This window comes from Panthera onca, chromosome A3 (assembly GCF_046562875.1).
Source record: "Panthera onca isolate mPanOnc1 chromosome A3, mPanOnc1 haplotype 2, whole genome shotgun sequence".
In the NCBI taxonomy this organism is placed as follows: Eukaryota; Metazoa; Chordata; class Mammalia; order Carnivora; family Felidae; genus Panthera; species Panthera onca.
In genome coordinates, this window is record NC_138341.1 from 62,460,517 (window position 1) to 62,479,453 (window position 18,937).

General features: G+C 35.9%; 1 long non-coding RNA gene across 2 annotated transcripts in view; it reads left to right on the forward strand.

Annotated features, from left to right (window-relative positions):
* The window catches only part of LOC132661103 (uncharacterized), a 105,779-nt gene extending 87,301 nt beyond the window's left edge, over positions 1 to 18,478 (forward strand). For both annotated transcript variants that reach the window (XR_009602044.2, XR_009602047.2), the window contains one exon: positions 18,383 to 18,478. This is a non-coding gene — a long non-coding RNA (uncharacterized LOC132661103). The remainder of the gene's footprint in view (positions 1 to 18,382) is intronic.
* Positions 18,479 to 18,937: the final 459 nt, after the last annotated feature.

Here is an 18,937-nt window from a genome sequence, read left to right on the forward strand (position 1 = left end):
TGTGTGGAGTTTGGTGAGCTCTTTATAGATTTTGGATACTAGCCCTTTGTCCGATATGTCATTTGCAAATATCTTTTCCCATTCCGTTGGTTGCCTTTTAGTTTTGTTGGTTGTTTCCTTTGCTGTGCAGAAGCTTTTTATCTTCATAAGGTCCCAGCAGTTCATTTTTGCTTTTAATTCCCCTGCCTTTGAGGATGTGTCACGTAAGAAATTGCTACGGCTGAGGTCAGAGAGGTCTTTTCCTGCTTTCTCCTCTAGCGTTTTGATGGTTTCCTGTCTCACATTCAGGTCATTTATCCATTTTGAGTTTTTGTGAATGGTGTGAGAAAGTGGTCTAGTTTCAATCTTCTGCATGTTGCTGTCCAGTTCTCCCAGCACCATTTGTTAAAGAGACTGTCTTTTTTCCATTGGGTATTCTTTCCTGCTTTGTCAAAGATTAGTTGGCCATACGTCTGTGGGTCTAGTTCTGGGGTTTCTATTCTATTCCATTGGTCTATGTGTCTGTTTTTGTGCCAATACCATGCTGTCTTGATGATTACAGCTTTTTAGTAGAGGCTAAAGTCTGGGATTGTGATACCTCCTGCTTTGGTCTTCTTCAAAATTACTTTGGCTATTTGGGGCCTTTTGTGGTTCCATATCACTTTTAGGATTGCTTGTTCTAGTTTTGAGAAGAATGCTGGTGCAATTTTGATTGGGATTGCATTGAATGTGTAGATAGCTTTGGGGAGTATTGACATTTTGACAATATTTATTCTTCCAATCCATGAGCATGGAATGTTTTTCCATTTCTTTATATCTTCTTCGATTTCCTTCCTAAGCTTTCTATAGTTTTCAGCATACAGATCTTTTACATCTTTGGTTAGATTTATTCCTAGGTATTTTATGCTTCTTGGTACAATTGTGAATGGGATCAGTTTCTTTATTTGTCTTTCTGTTGCTTCATTATTAGTGTATAAGAATGCAACTGATTTCTGCACATTGATTTTGTATCCTGCAACTCTGCTAAATTCATGTATCAGTTCTAGCAGTCTTCTGGTGGAGTCTGTCGGATTTTCCATGTATAATATCATGTCATCTGCAAAAAGTGAAAGCTTAACTTCATCTTTGCCAATTTTGATGCCTTTGATTTCCTTTTGTTGTCTGATTGCTGATGCTAGAACTTCCAACACTATGTTAAACAGCAGCAGTGAGAGTGGACATCCCTGTCGTGTTCCTGATCTCAGGGAAAAAGCTCTCAGTTTTTCCCCATTGAGGATGATGTTAACTGTGGGCTTTTCATAAATGGCTTTTATGATCTTTAAGTATGTTCCTTCTATCCCGACTTTCTCGAGGGTTTTTATTAAGAAACGTTGCTGAATTTTGTCAAAGGCCTTTTCTGCATCGATTGACAGGATCATATGGTTCTTATCTTTTCTTTTTATTAATTGATGTATCACACTGATTGATTTGCGAATGTTGAACCAGCCCTGCATCCCAGGAATGAATCCCACTTGATCATGGTGAATAATTCTTTTTATATGCTGTTGAATTCGATTTGCTAGTATCTTATTGAGAATTTTTGCATCCATATTCATCAGGGATATTGGCCTGTAGTTCTCTTTTTTTACTGGGTCTCTGTCTGGTTTAGGAGTCAAAGTAATACTGGCTTCATAGAATGAGTCTGGAAGTTTTCCTTCCCTTTCTATTTCTTGGAATAGCTTGAGAAGGATAGGTATTATCTCTGCTTTAAACATCTGGCAGAACTCCCCTGTGAAGCCGTGTGGTCCTGGACTCTTATTTGTTGGGAGATTTTTGATAACCAATTCAATTTCTTCGCTGGTTATGGGTCTGTTCAAGCTTTCTATTTCCTCCTGATTGAGTTTTGGAAGAGTGTGGGTGTTTAGGAATTTGTCCATTTCTTCCAGGTTGTCCAGTTTGTTGGCATATAATTTTTCATAGTATTCCCTAATAATTGCTTGTTTCTCTGAGGGATTGGTTGTAATAATTCCATTTTCATTCATGATTTTATCTATTTGGATCGTCCCCCTTTTCTTTTTGAGAAGCCTGGCAAGAGGTTTATCAATTTTATTTATTTTTTCAAAAAACCAACTCTTGGTTTCGTTGATCTGCTCTACAGTTTTTTTAGATTCTATATTGTTTATTTCTGCTCTGATCTTTATTATTTCTCTTCTTCTGCTGGATTTAGGCTGTCTTTGCTATTCTGCTTCTATTTCCTTTAGGTATGCTGTTAGATTTTGTATTTGGGATTTTTCTTGTTTCTTGAGATAGGCCTGGATTGCAATGTATTTTCCTCTCAGGACTGCCTTCGCTGCATCCCAAAGCGTTTGGATTGTTGTATTTTCATTTTCATTTGTTTCCATATATTTTTTAATTTCTTCTCTAATTGCCTGGTTGACCCACTCATTCGTTAGTAGGGTGTTCTTTAACCTCCATGCTTTTGGAGGTTTTCCAGACTTTTTCCTGTGGTTGATTTCAAGCTTCATAGCATTGTGGTCTGAAAGTATGCATGGTATGATTTCAATTCTCGTATACATATGAAGGGCTGTTTTGTGACCCAGTATGTGATCTATCTTGGAGAATGTTCCATGTGCACTCGAGAAGAAAGTATATTCTGTTGCTTTGGGATGCAGAGTTCTAAATATATCTGTCAAGTCCATCTGATCCAATGTATCATTCAGGGCCCTTGTTTCTTTATTGACCGTGTGTCTAGATGATCTATCCATTTCTGTAAGGGGAGTGTTAAAGTCCCCTGCAATTACCACATTCTTATCAATAAGGTAGCTTATGTTTATGAGTAATTGTTTTATGTATTTGGGGGCTCCCGTATTCGGCACATAGACGTTTATAATTGTTAGCTCTTCCTGATGGATAGACCCTGTGATTATTACATAATGCCCTTCTTCATCTCTTGATCTCACCTTATTAAAAAAATATATATATATTGTGGTGGGTCGCCAGATAAGATAAAATAAGAATTATTGTGGTAAAGTATATACACTCAAATTTGCCATTTGAGCTATTTTGAAGTGTACCATTCCCTAACATTAGTTACAATCACAATGTCTGTGAAAAGCTATTTCCATTTTCTCCATCTCAGCCCAAGCAGGAGTCTGTAATAGTTAAGTAACAACTTCCATTTCCCTCCACTCTTCAGTCTCTGGTAACATCTAATCTATGTTCTATCTCTATGAATCTGCCTATTCTGGATATTTACTGTAAGTGAAATCATGGACTATATGGCTTTTGGGCCTGGCTAAATTCACTTAGCATGTATTCCAGGTTCATCCATGTTGTTACATGTATCAGAACTTTATTTTTTATGATTGAGTAGTAGTCCGTTGTATGTATATGTCACATTTTGTTATTCCATTCACCCATCAGTGCACACTTAGGTACCTATTTCTACTTTGGGGTTATTATAAATAATGCTTCACTAAACATTGACACACAAGTATTCTCTTTGGTCTGTGTTTTGATTTATTTGGGGTATATACACCTACAAGTGGAATTGCTGGGTCATTTGGTAATTTTTTATTTAGTTTTTGAGCAACTGCCAAGTTGGATTTCACAGTAGCTGTTCCATCTTACATTCCCTTCAGCAGTGTTTGAGGGTTCCATTTTCTCCACATTCTTGCCAACACTTACTTGCCATTTATAAAATTATAGCCTTTCTGGTAGGTGTGAATTCATAACTCACTGTGGTTTTCATTTGTATTTCCCTAGTGACTAATGACATCAAACATCTTTTCATGGGATTGGCCATTTGTATAACATCTTTGGAGAAGTATTTATTCAAGTTTTTGGATTGGGCTGTTTGTCTTTTTGTTGATGAATTATAGGAATTATTTATATATTCTAGTTATTAATTGTCATATCATATGTAAAATTTGCAGATTTTCTCTCCCATTCTGTGAGTTGGCTTTTCACTTTCTTGGTGAATGTCCTTTGATGCACAAAAGTTTTCAATTATGATGAAGTCTGATTTATTTTTCCTTTTTGTTTCTCATGCTTTTGGTGTCATATCTAAGAAGTCACTGTTAAACCAAATTCCATGAAGATTTAACCCTTTTTCTTTTTACTATGAGTTTTTTGGTTTTAGCTCCCGTATTTAGATACTGATCCATTTTGAGTTAATTTGTGTATATGATGTGAAGTGGGGGTTCAACTTCATTCTTTCACATGTGTCAATTCAGTTGTACTGACACTGTTGTTAAAGACTGTTTTTTCCCTAATGAATGGACATGGCACCTCTTTCAAAAGTTAGATAGACAGATAGGTTTATTTGTGGATTCTCAATTGTACTTTAATGTTGTATAAGTCTACACTTACATCAGTATCAAACTGCTTTGGTTCCTTTAGCTTTCTAGTAAGTTTTGAAATTAGGAAATTAGAGTCCTCTGATTTTGTTCTTTTTCAGGATGGTTTTGGCTATTTGGGACCTTTTGTACTTCCATATGAATTTGAGGGATCAGCTTTTCCATTTCTGCAAAAACACCATTGGAATTTTGATAAATTGTCATCTTCAGAATATTATGTCTTCCTATCCATGAACATAGGGTATCTTTCCATTCCTTTAAGTTTCTTTTAATTTATTTTGGAAATGTTTTGTAGCTTTCAGTGTATTTGTGTTTCATCTGTTGGGTTAACTATATTTCTAAGTATTTTATTCTTTAGATGCTGTTGTAGATGGAACTATTTCTTACATTTCTTTTAAGATTGCTCATTGCAGGTGTATAGACTCACAACTAATTTTTGTTTGTTGAGTTTGTACTTTGCAACTTAGCTGAATCTGTTTAGATAAAGTAGTTTTTTGTGGATTTTTTGGGGACTTTCTATATATTAGGATCATGTCATTTGCAAACAGAGATAGTTTTACTTCTTCTTTTCTAATGCAGATAACTTATTTTGTTTTTTCTTGCCTAATTGTTCTGGCTAGAACTTCCAGTACTGTTGATTAGCCATGGTAAAAGTGGGTGTTCTTGTCTTACTCCTGATCCTAGGGGGGGAGCTTTCAGACTTTCTCCATTAAGTGTGATGTTAACTGTAGGTTTCCATTAATGCCCTTTATCATGATGAGGAAGTTTCCCTCTATTTCAGTTTTCTGAGTGTTTAATTAATTAATTAATTAATTTACTATCAGAAAGTGTGTCAGAAAAGCATCAAATGCCTTTTCTGTTGATTGAGATGATCACATCCCCACTCCCATAGTGTCTCAGTGTGGTAGATTGTATTGATTTTCTGATATTTAACCACCCTTGCATTTCTGGGCTAAATCTCACTTAGTCATGATGTATAATTCATATTCATAAAAGGCATTGATGTGTAATTTTTTTTTTTTGCTTGTGTTTATCTGGCGTTAGTATCCAAGTTATGCTGGCCTCAGAGAATAAGTTAGTTTGAGAAGAATTTATGTTAATTCGTTGAATGTTTGGTAGAATTCAACAGTGAAGCTATCTCATCCTGAACTTTTCTTTGTTAGGAGGTATTTGTTTACTATTTCAGTCTCTTTAGTTATTATAGGTCTGTTGAAATTTTCTATTTCTTCCTGAATCAGTTTAGATAATTTGTGTTTCTAGAATTTGTGCATTTTATCACAGTTTCAGAATGTGTTGAAGTACCGTTGTTGATAGTATTCTCTTATTTCTCTTTATTTCAGTAAAAACAACTTATCCTTTCTTACATTTCTGATGTTAGTTATTTACATCTCTTTCTCTTTTTCCCTTTGTCAGTCTAGCTAGAAGTTTTTTAATTTTGTTAGCCCTTTGAAAGAACCAACTCTCAATTTCATTGATTCTCTGTATTGTTTTTCTATTCTCTATTTTATTTATACTATTCTTATAGGTTTTTTTGTTTTTTTTGTTTGATTTTTTTTACTTCCCCTAGCTTTGGGTTTACTTTGCTCTTCTTTTTCTAGTTCCTTAAGGTGTAAAGTTAGGTCACTGATTTGAGATCCTTCTTCATTTTTTAAATGTAATTATTTATAGCTATAAATTTCCCCCTGAGTACTGCCTTTACTGCATCTCATAAGTTATAGTATACTGTTTTAGTTTTCAGAAGTTGTAGTATACTGTTTTAGTTTTCAGTTGTCTTTAATTATTTTCTAATTGCTTTTGTGATTTCTCCTTTGACCCATTGGTTATTTAAGACTGTATTGTTTAATTTCTACATATTGGTGAATTTTCCAGTGTTTCTACAAAACTATATATAACAAGATATTTTGTATGATTTCAGTCTTTTAAAATTCATTAAAGCTTGTTTTCTGGTCCAGTATATGGTCTGTCTTGGAACTTTTTCATGTGCACTTGAGAAAAATGAATGTTCTGTTTTTGTTTAGTGGAGTGTTTTCTATGTGTCTGTCAGATCTAGTTGGTTTATAGTAGTGTTTAAATTCTCTGTTTTACTTTTAAGTGCGCTTCCCACCCAGTGCAGAGCTCAACACAGGGCTTGAACTCACAACCCTAAGATCATGACCTAAGCTGAGATCAACAGTCAGGTGCTTAACCATCTGAACCACCCAGATGCCCCTAAATTCTCTATTTTCTTGTTGATCTTCTCTCTAGAAATTATATCTATTACTAAAAGTGTTTATTGAAGTATCCAAATACTATTATATAAGTGTTTATTTCTCCCTTCAGTTCTGCCAGTGTTTGTGTCATCTATTTTGGGAGCTCTGTTGTTTTGTGTATGTTTATAATTTTTATATCTTCTTCATGAGTCAACATTTTTATTAATATACAATGTCCTTTTTTGTCTCTTGTGAGAATTTTTTATTTGAAGTCTGTTTTGTCCAATATTAGGATAGCTACCCAGCTCTCTTGGTTACTGTCTGCATGGATTATCTTTTTATCTCCTTTCACTTTAATCTATTTGTGTCTTTGCATCTAAAGTGAATCTCTTGTATTTAGCATATAGTTGGATCATTACCAAAAAAAAAAATCATTCTGAAATCTCTGCCTTTTCATTGGAGAATTTAATCTATTTATATTTAAAGTAATTACTGATAAAAAAAAGACTTAATTACTTTATGCTATCTTTGTTTTATGCTTCTTTGTCCCTCATACTCCCCGTTATAGTCTTCTTTTGTGTTTGATTGATATTTTTATAGTGAACCATTTTGGTTCCCTTCTCATTTTCTTTGATATATTTTTAATACGTTTTCTTTGTGGTTACCATGGAGGTTATATTTAACATCCCAAATTTATAATGATCTAGCTAAAATCTATATAACTTATCTTCAGTAGCATACAGAAATTCTGCTTCTATATAGCTTTGTTTTCCAACCACCCTTAATGTTGTCAGAAATCATAGCTTTATACATTGTGGACCCATTAATATAGATTTATAATTACTTTATATGCTTTTTTCTTTTAACTCCTATATGAAATAACAAATAGAAACCAAAACACTATAATACTGGATTTTATATTTTCCCATGTATTTACTTTTGCCAGAGATTTCTATTTCTCATATGTCTTAAAGGTACTGTTTAGTGTCCTATATTTTAACCTAAAGGACTCCCTTTAGTATTTCTTATATGGCAGGGCTAGTGGTAATGAGCTCTCTGAGCTTTTGTGTAGCTGATAATGTCTTAATTTATTCCCCATTTCTGAAGGACAGTTTTGCCAAATAAAGAATTCTTGATTGACGTTTTTTTATTTCAGCACTTTGAATGTCATTCTGCTGTCTTCTGGCCTTCATAATTTGTGATGAGAAATCTACTGTTAATCTTATTGAGGATCCCTTGTATGTAATGAGTTGCTTCTCTCACTACTTTTAAGATTCTCTCTTTATCTTTTGATAGTTTATAATGTGTCTTAGTGTGCATATTTTTGAGTTTATCTTATTTAGGATTTGTTGAGCTCCATGGATTCATAGATTCATGTCTTTCATCAAATTTGGGAAGTTTTGAGCCAGTATTTCTTCAAATATTCTTTCCGCCCCCCACCACCCCTTTTTTTCTCTCATCTCCTTTTGGACAACGTGTATGTTGGTTTTTTGATGGTATTCCACAAGTTTCTTAGTCTCTGTTTACTTTTTTTTTTCTCTCTTTTCTCAGAGTGAGTAATTTCGGTTGTCCTATATTCAAGTTTATTAATTCCTTTAACTTCTGGCTTTTAAAATATTTGTTGAACCCCTTTAGTGAATTTTTCATTTCAGCTATTATAATTTTCAGCATGATAATTTTTGGTACCTTTTTAGTATTTCTGTCTCTTTATTGATATTCTCATTTTTCTTATACATTACTTTCCTGATTTCCTTTAGTTCTTTGGCATTGTTTTCCTTAAATTGTATATATTTAAGACAGTTGTTTTAAAGTATTTATCTTCAATTGTAATGCTTGAACTTCCTTAGAGATGGTTTCTGTTAATTCTGTTAATTTCTCTGCATACACGACTGATTTTACATGTTCTAATTTACTAAAGAAACTCTTCCCAGCATTTGTTCTCAGGCTTTAGGTAGCCTGTTGTATATTTTGACTGTTGCTTTTGTCCCAAGCATCTGAGTATTGTGAGTTTAGCTTTCAGTGTTTCTGAGCAGTGATAACTGCTCTTCTGTTCTGAATTCCTAGTTAGGTGAAACAGATGGGTACCTTTTGTCAGTCCTTCAGATCACTCTTGGTTAAAACAGACATACACAATAATTTGTGAATAAGCTGTACTCTGCTCCCTCCCAAACCAGAGCCCAGGGTCTTACAGTTGGAATCTGTACTGCTGCTGCCTTAATATTACCACTATTCTGGGGAGGGGATTGGCTTGGGTGGGTAAAAATGCCACAAAGTTCTTCTGGTACCTTGAAGTTGGCTTTTTCTTGATGCCACAATCACTTGGTTGCTGTAAATTTTGTTTTTCACAGTTCTGGTAGAGTTGATTCTGACAGTTTTTGTTTGTTTTTTAATATTTCTGTGGAGCAATGAGAGCCTGGAACTGTCTATTGCTGTTTTGCTGATTACACTCCCATCCTAAAATTAACCAAAAGTCCTTTGGGAAAGATTTATGAGAATCCTACAATTTCAGAACTGCGGTAAGCTTTTAGATCATGTAGTCTGGAAGTTTATAATCCATCACCCCAGAGCAGCAGGGGTTACATGGAGGGCCACCTCAGAAGGCTTGAGTCTCTTTACCAACCCTCTCCCCCATCTTCACCTATAATCACTGACCTTGCCATCCTTACTTTTATTTTTTTAAATGGTAAACTTTCATTTGAATCAAGAGTTTTCAGCTTAAAAATTTTTAGAAACCACTAATTCATGTAAAGAGCTTAGTTCAGGACTAGGCAAGGAAGGTTCAGGTTCCTTATTCAAAGTCATTCAGTTTCCCAGCTACTTAGTTAGTAGCTGGACAAAGACATGTAGGCATGCTTGGGAGGATAATAACTTGGTGCCTTTGTTCAACATTTAATTAGAGCAAAGGCACTGTGCTATGCAGAAGGAAAGAGAAGGGGATTATTGTGGCGCTTCTCAATCCTTTTCTATCATCCTCAACAATGTAGTTGTGGCTACAAATGTGTGCCCTCTCCCAGCACAGCTAGCCTCTGAATTTAACCAGATTGTATCTTTTTGGAAGACAACTTGTCAGCTATTTATTGTGACTAGAAAATGCCTCTTGGAGCATTCACTGCTCCTTCTACCATAATCTGAGGGGCTAGCAAAGTAATTTTTCTTACCACATGTAATTCTGTTCCCTAGAGGAGATCTAGAAACTAAAATCTTCTCCATTTTGTTACATTTTCAGTTCCACTTATATAAGGCCACTAGCTCTGAATACATGAGAATATTGTATGGTAATAGTGAACTGTTTTTTTTTTTTTTTTTTCATTTTTCACTGTTTTTGAGCAACAAAAGGGAGCTTAAGTGATTATTGAATAAGACATTGACACCCAGGAAAGACATGGGACACCAGACATGATATCAAGCTAGACCTAAAGAGAGGTTGGAAAATTTTCTGCTGAGAAGAAATAGCAGTCTCCATTGGGTGGGTTTCACTGCAGTTATTAAAGAGAGTGACCTGGTCTAATGCAATTAACCTCTCATAGTCTCTTAGAGTCCTAAGACTCCATCTTTTATAGTAATTAAATAATTTCTGATTTCACATATCTTCTATGGATATGACAAGTTTTATTTTCCTTGGTATAACTTAGATATTTAATATTTATAAATATGTAATATTGATATATATACACAAAAATAAATATATAATATTTGTATATACACATATCTTTAATTGATTGTATATGAGTATGGAAAACATGATAATAGCACTCAGAAGTTGGTAGGAGCAGCAGTTTTCAATCCATGTAATATTATATCTAAATAGAAAGCAATCAGCTTGGAGGTTTTCTTGCTGACTGGTATATTGACATGATTGTGATACCTCCAGCTGGCTTTTTCACACTGAATGACAATTACACGCATGCCCCATGATAGTTGATGCTCACAGAGCATAAAGAGAAAGGAAAACAGTGATCTTAGGTCCATGAGGGAAGGCTATAACCACGGACAAAGTAAGCAAACAGAAACCTAGCTAATTGAAAGGGAGGATAGTTAAAATTTAGCATTGTTGAATTGGGAATAGCATCAATGTCAAAGGGAACTTGGATTTCACTGGGTGATTGAAAACTAACATGGCAAATTGTTTCTTTCTTCGAATTTATGGCACCAAAATAAGCCAAGGACTTTCCCCCACTGTGTCATAAAAAGGGAGCCATTGAATATACATGTCTGGAATGAGTTTGGATAAAAGCTGTTGTTCTCTAAAAATATTTTACCTTTTGCATATTTTAACTGTGACTTATGGTTATGTGGCTTTGCATTCACATGAACATTAGTGACTTCTGTTTGAAAGTTCTGAGTATCTGAGTCTCTTTACCATCATGCAACTCTGTCCGTTATTCAGAGTAATAACACTTCTGATTTTTAAGCTAAGGAATAATATGTACATATGAAATTAGTCATAAACAATGAACAGTGATATATTAAGGCAAAAAAATATTAAAAGTTCTCCTTTGCATGTTTCAAAGAGGTACCTGAGTTACAGTGGAAAGATCTTGGTGGAAATTCAGAAAGTTTGGATTCAAGACTCCACTCTGCCACTTGCCGTGGTTTTTGTCAAGTCATTTTTGTTCTCTTAGCCTTTCTCCCCTCTCACATTTGCACTATGGAGACAGGAATTTTGCTTTCTAATCCCTGGGTTATTTCAAAATAGTATGTAGAAAGCCATGTGGAAAAAAAAGTGATATGCAAATGATGTGGATGGTGATGCTCCCAACTAGAAATTAATCTTTTCAAAAATTATGTTTCTTTTTTTTATAAGCCTCTAGCTTTTATTTATTTTTTATTTTATTATAAAAATTATGTTTCTTACATGCTATTTTACATCTTTTAAAGACAAAGCATAACCAATAACCAGCCATCTTTCCATGAAATAAGAAAAATTTCATCATCATTTTTACCTGAATTGACACGAATAATGGAAAAAAGCTAAGTGGAAGCAAGAAATAACTAAATGCTATCAACTAACAGAGCTTGTGTGTGTTGCTTCACAACCCTGAGGCTTTATTTATTTATTTTTTATTGTTCAAATGCAGATACTCTATTTTCTAAGTTCCTTTAAAATGTTATGATTTGGTAAGTTTTATCTTCATTTATCCTATTATTCTCTCTCTCTCTCTCTCTCTCTCTCACACACACACACACACACACACACACACACACACACACTCCTCTCTACCACTTTTTCCTTCTCCTTTAACAAGGTCTTCATGACTTAGCTCAGATGTCACATCTTCCAAGAATTCTTCTCTAATTTCTCCTCCCAACCTCAGTCTGGCTTAACTAAGTCTTCTCTAGGTTATGTTAATACCTTATGCCTAAGCTATATCATTGGACGCTGCTCTTGGGTTAAAAAGAGTGTATGTGTCTTTTACCCCAGCTACAATCTAAGACTCCTAAAAGATAGGAGTTATGTGCTATTCATTTGGGGGACTAGCATTTAGTAGATTCTTAGTAAATGTTTCTTTACTGAGTGAATAAATTAGTAAATGGATAATATATGAGAAGCTCTTTGAAAAGAAAAGACAATGTACAATGTGATATTTTTCAAATATAACTGCAGGAGGAAGAAGTATTTATCTAGTGAAACAGTACTATATTTGGAAGCAAGAAATCAGTTATTGGGCCATTTCTACTAATTTGATGAGTAACTCCAGGAAAATCACTTGAGCTCTCTGCATTTAACTTTCCATTCAAAAATGGGGCAATCTTCATTTCCCATTGCCTGCCTCATTAAGAATGTCACAGAGGCCAAAACTGGAGCAGTTATGTGATATCTGCTGATTTTTAAAAATAAAGTTATGTTATGCATTTTAGGGGCTGCATTAATACCTGTTCATAGTCAAACACATATCTCACTTTATACTGAAAAATTCCTGAAAAGTTTTCTCTAAACAATTCAGAATTAGATAGCAGTTTAAGTAGACTGAAGAAGATTTATATTTAAGGCATAGTTTTGGTCTAAGACAAGTTTTGTAGTATACCGAATCCTTTTGAAAGGGAAAAATTATTTATAATTTATTTTATAATTTAGAATTTTCTTGTAACACCAGTTTCTTGAAGTAGCACCCTCCTATATCCTACCACATCTCTTCTTCTGCTCCGCAAGCCATTGTTGACTAACAGTGGAGAAGAACTATCCTCCACTGAGCCGTCTGTATTGTCTTTGGGATGTTGAATTTTTGTTCAGGAGCACAACCTCTGTCCTGCAAATGATAATTTCCAGCATTGCACACAGATATCTGTGTCTTTGAGAAATAAGTAAAGAAGATGAGTCTTTCTGGAACTTTGGGGTGTCTTGATCCTAAACTAAAATAAAAAGTACAACTCTTAATTCCCTAGAAGAGTAGGGATTTTTTTTCTTTTAAAACAAAGTATTTTTGTTTTTCTGTTTGGAAATTGACCTCACAGTAACAAATCCAGAGTTAATTTCTCATGTAATTATGGAATTACTTATCTCCATTTTATCAGGACACTTCTTGTTCTCACCCAGGCAAGAACATAATTTAGGCTTTGCTTAGTCTTCAGTTTAGAATACAAACTGCACAGTGTTTAGATTTTCCTTGTTATGAAATTGTTATGGGGTTTCTTCTTAAGTGTCCCACTATGCTTCTGTATGAAAATTCTGTCTCATGGGAGTAGGACATCTCTGTCTTGATTGCTTTTTTCTTTTTGAATCAACTGGATCGAAGTATACTGTATGTATAATAAACTGTACCCATGTAATTCCATGTAGCCACCACCACAATCAAGGAGCAGGGCATTTCCAGCTACCTCCAAAAGATCCCTCATGTCTCTTTGCATTCACTTCCCATTCCATCTCAGCCCAAGGCAACCGCAGATTTGCTTTCTGTCAGCATAGATTAGTTTGCATGACTGTCTTTTATTGAGCCCACCTTCTTAGAGTTGAGTTTCTTTCTAGGGAGACAAACTATATGGCTGGATTGAAGGAGAAGGCAGAGCCGAGGCATTTATTTAATCTTCAGATGTGATGAGCACTAAATTTTTGTGGAAGCAAGGATTATCAGAAGTCATAGGCCAGGTAGTTAGTTTCCTTTAGAACATGGGTAACAAAGAACTACGAAATAGGAATGAAGTTTGCATCTGGGTCATTAAAACCAGAAACACCCAAGAGGAAGTTCAGGATATGCAGCAGCTATGATGAAGGAACTTTTCCATTCTTCACATGAACTCGATCTTATGCTTTTAGCCATCACTAAACTACTTGGGGGGTCTGATATTTGTTTTTTATACGCTCACCTTTCAGAAGTGAGTGAGGTTGTTTCCCTTTCATCATGTAAAGTTATGAGATATAAACTCTTATTTTTAGGAGTGCAGGAATTTGTTCCATTCAAATTTTGAAAGTGGTCAAGGGACAGGGCCAAGACTACTTATCTTCATTTGGCTTTAGTGCAGTAGTTCTGACTACTGGACATTTGACTTTATACGGCTAAGAGTCAAGAGCTGTTTGGTGAGATGTTTGCAAAAGGATTGGCATGAAATTGCCCGACTGGTATTTTATGCTTGTGCCACAGTCCAGAAATAAACATTACATTTCTTTCTCTAAATATATTTGTGTCCTGGATAGCCAACTGACAACTATTGTCTGTCTGTCTTTCTTTCTTTCTTTCTTTCTTTCTTTCTTTCTTTCTTTCTTTTTCTTTCTTTCTTTTCTTTCTTTCTTTCTTTCTTTCTTTCTTTCTTTCTTTCTTTTCTTTCTTTCTTTCTTTCTTTCTTTCTTTGATTTTCCAGTTAAATAGCAATTGTTTTGGATGAAGGAACAGCACTGTTTAAAACTCTTTCACTCTGAAGTGTCTCCTGGGTAAGAAGGAAAATAGATTTCCAGTCTTAAGAATCAAATGACCCTATTCAATGTCAGTCCTATGACTTTGCGCCCCCCCCCCCCCCGCCACATGTTAAAATTTTGTTAAATTGGGCTCTAACCTGTTTCAAAGTAAAGTTGAGAGGCTCCTATATCAGAAATGTTCTAGATGCGGGCGTATTTCTCACTTACAAAAGTACCTTTTTTCTTCATAATGTTTGGGGGAAGAAGTGACTTTTAACCTCTTGACATCTAGGTTTCCTTTATTATTTTTAAGAAGGTTTAATTAACCAATTCCATTTAAATTTAACCTATTGTTTAGAAATTTCTGGGGACATAATTTATCCAAAGCAGTAAGTCAGATTCTTCTCTCCCTCCTCCCTTTTATTCTTTTATAGGCAAGAACTGGAGTATATGCAGATTATTGAGAGAGGAAAAATAATATCTGAAAAGGTGGCTTTCTTAAAAGGCACCAGCAGCATTAGTGTCATGTCTGAAGCACCCATTTGTGTCAACTGTACAGACCTTTCAATGGAAAATTGTGCTGTGCTACCTTTTAAAGTATGAAATGCTAATTTGGGATTTACAGTTTTTGAACTGGAGGGCTGCATTTTGCATGGGATTTTGTTTAATTTCCCAGTGAAAAAAGGCATTTGAAACACAACTGCCTACAGCCAACTGTCAACAAAAATCAACTGTAATAGCACAGAGCCTGTCACTGATGTATGTGGTGATGTGGTAATCTTCTCAATTTAGCTGGATATTTCTTCTCCGTACAAAATAGCTGAAAGTCTTGCTAGGCATTTATGAATATCGAGAGGTATTATTAGGCTGATAATGGGGCCAGATTAAGGAAGGGTACACTGGTTCAAGATGTCAGTTAAAGAGACGCAGAATGGGACGATGCATGGCCCTCAGTATAAGGGACTCTTCGTATTTCAGGTCTGCTGAAGATTTGGGCGATAGCATGCTGAGTTCCATCTGCTGTGAAAGTGGCTTTCTGGGGAAAAAAATAAAGTTGTTATGCTATTTTTTCCCCCAGAAATCTGTTTTTGTTTATCAAGAGGGTGAAATAAAAAATCTCTGAAAATGGAAGTGAGGAGGGCAGACTAGGGAAATCTCTTGAGGTGAGACTGGTCAGTATTACACTCCTTGCAGCGTGGAGAGCCAGTGGTTGACAGCTGGCATCTTTCCCCCCTAAGTCACGACTGTATAAGAGCTGGAAGAAGAGAATTCTTGTGGAGACTCTGTATTTTAGTAGTGGGACCCCGTTTGGATTCTGAAAAACAAACCTGCAAATGCAAGGAAAACAATAAAGCTGCAGATAAGCTATTCTTCGGCAAGGCACAAAGTTGGGACTTATTAGCTGTCATCAAAACATAGCATTAGTGAAGCATCTCATATCAAAAGGGTATTTAGAATCAAATGGCACTTTATGTTACCAGTTGCTTCTTTTTTTTTTTTTTAAGTGAGCCATATTCAAATCTGGCCCCACCATTTTTTAGCTGCGTGGTAGCTTAGCTCTCTGTGTTTAAGTTTCTTCATCTCAACATTGGATTAATAATCATGCCCACGTCATTGGGATTTTGTGAGAAATTATTTAATAGGTATAAAGAGCTTAGAGCATGCTTGACCTATAATAAGTATCATGTGATCAGTTATCATCACCACCATCATCATCGTTAGCATCAGTACAAGCAACATATTTACTGTTCTCAAGTACTCATGGCAAAAAGAGAAATATACTAGCACATATGCTACATAACTTGTTGTGAAAGGTGTATCCATTTTTTTCTTGATCATTATGTTTTTATATGTAGATGGAAGACAGGAGTGAATTGTGTTATTTTAGCTACAGGGAATATGTTCTAAGATACTTATAAATAGCACCATGGCTAATAAGAATTTGAGAGTGCCCTGGCCCGTTTCTGCACTGCCTGCCCGGTGCCCCTTTTTCTGTGGCTCTACCCTTCTGCCGTCCCTGCTTCCCATGTGACCTTGATCTCTTTCCTTCCCTGCTTACTTTGGCCAATAGTGATAAATCAAGGATGGACCTCTGATGGAGGAGTGTGGCTCCAGATAGGCACGTTGGTGACATGTCTTGGCACACCCCTAAGAACAGCTAGATTGAGCCAATCTAATCTCTTTCTCTGCAATTCCATGCTCAATCATGGAATTTGGAATTTGGAAGTTATATACAAATTCATGCTCGGGTAAGACAGTGGAACAAAGAGGAAGGCAACACCGTGAGACAGACTCTCTGAGGCTGCCTGTTTTTCTGTGTTTCCTGAGCTTTCATAACTTGGCTCTCAGGGGCGCCTGGATGGCTCAGTCGATTAAGCATCCAACTTCAGCTCAGGTCATGATCTCACAGTTCATGAGTTTGAACCCTGCATCAGGCTCTGTGCTAACATCTTAGAGCCTGGTACCTGCTTTGGATTCTGTGTCTCCCTCTCTCTCTTTGCCCTTCCCCTGCTCGCTCTCTCTCTCTCTCTCTCTCTCTCTCTCTCTGTCTCAAAGATAAATAGACCTGGCTCTGCAATTTTTCCAGATCTCATGAGCCCTCTTTATGTCCCTACAACAAACTTCCTGTCCTCTTGACTTCCCACTCATTTGAGAATTTTTCTGTTTGCTGCAACCAGTTAGGGCACGGAGAGTCGAAGGTTCCATGTGTGGTAAGAAGTAAAGTTTTCTGCTGATGAGTAAAAAAAAAAAAAACACTGCATGTAATGGAATTAAAATAACATTGACAGAGCAGTCAGGGAAATTTCCATTATCCATTTTCAAAGTCTTAGGAATGAAGGATTGGCAGAAATAGGAAATGGGCAATTATCTCTAGGTTCTAGTGGACTGACAAGGTCTTTGCACATATGGTGATTACTTTTTAATGGCATGATCAGATAGATGATCAACAAGTAAATATAAATAAACATGGTAACAGTAATTTATAGCCTGAGATGACTTCGATGAGGGAAATAGTTTAGATAAGGAGTAAAATTAGGCGATGGATTGGAAGTTGGCTGAAGTGTGTTCTTTAGTACCACATGATTTTGCTGGGGCACCGCCTCTGAGTGAAAAAATATGACCACCATTCATCCCCTTCCTTGGCCTTGGCCGATGATGATGGACTGGGAATGGATCTCGAATGGAAGAGTGTAGCCCAAGACAAGCACAGGTATAACATAGTTATATACTAGATCAACATATACTCCAGGTAGATATGGACCACTCTAGCTTTTCTGCCTTTTATTTTCAAAGATGACACCAAAACCATCATCAAATTTTTGATTTTTTTTCTCTGTTTGGGATGGATTTGGATAGTGGATAATGGAACAACAATTTAATGAGCCTACCTTTTACTAGGCAATGTATAAGATCCTTTCCACAATTCTCTGATTTAACGAACAAAGCCACCCACTCTCACCTTGTAATCATTGGCATTTATAAATACAGTGGCTACCTGGGATTCAGGCTTCTGTCTTCATGTGGAAAGGAGCATTTTTCTCTGGACTAAAGAGTTTTTTAATCTGCTGCCTCTTTCCTCTAGCATAAAGTTCTAGCCTGAATACAGAGTTTTAATGAGCAACCCATATGTAAATAATTAGTATAAGAGAGGAATTAACTATCATTACCCAATTGCTTTTTTTTTCTTTTTAGAAATGATTTGCTATTCAGTTTTAAGCTTTCCAACTATTTTGATGGAGATCCAACTTGGAGAAAAGAAGTGTTTTTTGTTCTCATTATCACTTCCTGTAAAACTGCATAGTTAATTTCCAGAGGTAGATATCCCTTTGAGTTCTCATGATAGGAAATAGAGAAATCGCTGTTCTGTGCCTTTAAGATCAAGAGAGATCAAGAACATTGGAAAGGGAATATACCATGCACAAGGTCGTATATGAAACAATGGGATTTAATGAGCATGAAAAATTCTGTCACTAATAGGTGAACAATTCTCTTGAGTCTTTCCCAGGATGCAAAACAAGTGGTCTCAGCAGGGACTTTTTCTTCTTCAGGGTTTTTATAAATTGAAGAAAAGGCAGATATAAGCACACTGACAAGTAAGCCTTTGGATGGAGTAGTGAGGCCAGGAGCACCACGGGCTACTTCTCGAGAAGGTGAGCATGACTGATTAGGGTGTTTTTCCGATGGTAGTAACTTGACATCTAAACAGGTCCTTTGGTGATGATATTCCTAGTTCTTCTTTACTGTGTGCTTTTCATTCAAAGGCATTTAAGTACGAGATGGAGGTACAGCCATTACCACCCTATTGTCCATCAGAAATGACACGTCCCGAAATACTTACTTCGGGCAAAGTGGTGATACTCCTTCTTCGGAATGCCATTTTGCCCCAACGAGAAGATCTATATCTATTTGTCTTCATAGAGTTAGGCTTAGACAAGTGTGAGACCAGTACGCATTTTTTTTTTCTGATGAGCTCAGTATTCTCTGATGTTCATCACACATTTTTTCAAAAATACTCATCCAGAGCCTATGTTTTGCAAGAAGCCACTGGAGATGCAGCAGTAAAGAAGGCAGACACGTCTTGGCTGCTTACATGAGATTATATT